This window comes from Triticum dicoccoides, chromosome 7A (assembly GCF_002162155.2).
Source record: "Triticum dicoccoides isolate Atlit2015 ecotype Zavitan chromosome 7A, WEW_v2.0, whole genome shotgun sequence".
NCBI classification, from domain to species: domain Eukaryota; kingdom Viridiplantae; phylum Streptophyta; class Magnoliopsida; order Poales; family Poaceae; genus Triticum; species Triticum dicoccoides.
Genome location: NC_041392.1, coordinates 590,877,135 through 590,880,229, shown reverse-complemented (window position 1 = coordinate 590,880,229; position 3,095 = coordinate 590,877,135). Strand labels below are relative to the sequence as shown.

The following is a 3,095-nucleotide window of genomic DNA, read 5'->3' as shown; positions in this document are numbered from 1 at the left end:
CGTAAACATGCACAGATGAGTATATGAGATGGTTAACATATATCTGCGTATTTGCCGCAAAGATGAGATGGTCAACATATAAGAAGGCGCAATCCAAAGCCTAAGTGGCACAACATTTGTAGAAACTGCAAGCCGAATCAAACAACGACAAAACTGAAGAGCGTTGATTTTGCTTCATCATCCACAAAGTACCTAAAGAAGCTCATCCTGAACATTCCAAAGCAAGTATGGCGTGGAAGAGAACCTGTTAAAAACATACTGCCTTTTTACATGCTTTTCTTCATATTCTATTTGTGACTTCCAATAAATAGATATAGAATTGCATGTATATGCGCAGAAGCAGTTAGTGGCATGCTACAAAACCAGTTTATCCAGCTTCAAAATATTCATCCGAAAGATGACAACGATCCATTTTTTATCATCAAACAAAGTACCAAAAATATCCAAAAAGGTTACAATATATCAGCATCCTATGAGAGCTGAAATTTGTCTCTAATAGTAATTTTATCAGTATAACAATATATCATGCATAAGAGGGCTTATAGTGTATGTACTGTTAAAGTTGGGATGTTGTTGCAACTCCAGAACTATTTATAACCATACTTGGTAAATCATAAAGCTCTAACTTCCAGAGTTCATAAGATTTAGTTTTTCCTAAAAAATAGCTTCACCCTCACACAATGAGTTTTTTTACTTTGCATTGCAAAAGAAGGAAACAAACTTGTAGGCTCCAGATTTACTGGCTCTATAATATCGTGAGGTGATTTCGCCTAGAAGGTAATAAACCAATCACCAAATTAGTTCAGATTGTTGAGAGAACACCGATTGAGTAGGAAACTGATCTCTCATCCATTCACTTGAACATTATAGAGATAAGGATCTTGCAAGCTACAAAATCTGCATGACTACGAAGGAAACATCATGTCATGGCATTCAACTACTTGTCAGCTTGTACATTAGGAAGACAACATATGCATACTAAATTACTAACGTGTCCTGCTAGGTCAGAGTTAGCTGCAGCATGCAACGACCTTCATCATATCGTCCACATATATTGCTGATCGGCGCTGAATTTGACATAACTCATATGCTTAGGTCTAGTCTTAGCAACAAAAGGTAGCCAAAAAAAATCCAACAAGCAGTGCGTGGGAACAGGCAAGTATTACATCTGGCCTTTGCTCGGAGGTGAAGCTTCATGGCTTCGTCGTAGTGGTAGATCACGATCCTGGAAGTGCCGCGGCGCCCTCGGCGACCACCTCGACTTGCACAAAGCGAGACACGTCCATGATGATTGGCCTCCACCAGCCCTCAACGTCGCCATCATGGAGGAACAGCTGAGCCTCCACGAGCAGCTCGCGCTGTATGAGATGCATGAGAGTTGGCTCGGTGCGGGAGGTAGGCTGGAGGAGCAGATCGTGCGGCGACGCGCACCTGCGGACAAGAGGAGCAGGACGGGTCGACCTCCGGGCCGCACATGAGAGGTCGGTAGGTGATGGCCTGAGATCTGCGTTGTTCCTCGGTCATCACATGGTCGTGGGATACATGAGGTGAGGAGGGATGTGGAGAGAACCGGTGGAATTGTTAGGCTAGAAAATTTTGGTATGCTAAAAAAACTGAAGTGGTAGGTGGGATTGGACCGGGAAGTTAGGATTTGATCGTGGATTATTTTCAGAAGAGAATTGCCTTACCTGGAAACTGGGGATTACAACACGATTATTCCCTCGATCGGAAAAGACTTGAATTACGATCGAAGCGAAACGATGGAAGCGAATGACGACGTACCACGACCTACCATCAAAACCGCAGATTCCTAGGATTGGCTTTGTATATGGAAGGGAAGGATGAAAGTATTGGTGTTTTATATGAAAGAGTGGGATCGATGGAAGGATGGAAGGGTTGGTTTGGTTCTGGTGATGCATGAATTAAAACCGGTCCTGGTTTTCGGAGGGAGGAAAAAAATTGGTGGGAAGGAGATCGCCTGGTGGAGGAGAGATCGATGGAAGGGTGGGAACGAACGAAACAAACGAACGACTTACGTACTGAGACATTAGGAGTAGAGATAGATTAGTGGAGTTAGACACAAGATGTGTTGTGTGTGGTCGTTTGTTTGAAGATGGCATGCATCTGTTTATTCAATGCAAATTAGTTAAAGAATGATGATGGGATCCTAAAAAAAAGAACGATAATAGGCACTACTGCTAGAGGAGGTAGGTTCTAGTCTTTTCGCTCTCGGCTCAGCGAAGGAGATTATCCAAGCTATACTTCGTTTGCCCGAGGACAAAAACTCACTACTATTGGGATGGATGAATTCCAATATCTGGTATGACATAATGTTACTAAATGGACAATGTTTCTAAATCCGCCACCAGCAACTGAAGTTACCGCTCGTCGTTCCTGGAAGCCCCTGCCACAAGACATGGTTAAGATCAACACCGATGCATATTTCTCCGCTGGATCTCGCAGTGGAGGGTGGGGATTTATTTGCAGGAATTCCGCCCGCAAAGTTCAGTTTGCTGCAGCTGGCTCTACAAATGTTTTATCAGATTCACTTCACGCCGAATCAGTTGCCCTTCTTGCATGCCGTTTCCTTTGCTGACGAGATGAGAGTAGGGAGGGTCCTTTTGAGACCGATAGCATGGTTCTTCAACGTGCAGTCTCCTTGGATGCTTATGGTTTTGTACTGTTGGACAACCTTTTCAAGGAGATCAAGCTGAAAGTTGAAACTCAGCCCATTCAGGCGTGTATGGTACATCTTCACCGTGATTGTAACAAGCCACCACCGCATGTGCTGCCGGCGTTGGGGGCAAGGTTAAGCCATTGGCAATGGATGTGTATGGCGACAGATAAGCCAATGATGTAACCAACGGTCTCGCCGTGTCTTAAATAAAACACAAGTGTTCCTTAAAAAAAAAAGAAAACTCCGGACAACATTGCATATTTCATCCGTACGTACATGGTTGGTATCATCCGACGCTACCCTGCATACGATATTGACAAAGAATGACCAAATTCAAAATTTCCGTCTGAATTCTGGTCTGAAACAGCAAAAACTGTCCCGGCTGAGAAGAGATCCACCGGTGCCGTGCTTTTTGCTC

General features: G+C 43.8%; 1 long non-coding RNA gene across 1 annotated transcript; it reads right to left on the bottom strand.

The window, feature by feature from the left end:
* Positions 1–906: 906 nt before the first annotated feature.
* On the bottom strand, positions 907–1,583 carry LOC119327465. Its single transcript, XR_005158522.1, has 2 exons — positions 1,432–1,583; positions 907–1,358 (listed from the first exon to the last, which is right to left on the bottom strand). It is a non-coding gene; the product is annotated as an uncharacterized LOC119327465 (long non-coding RNA).
* Between the last annotated feature and the right edge of the window lie 1,512 nt (positions 1,584–3,095).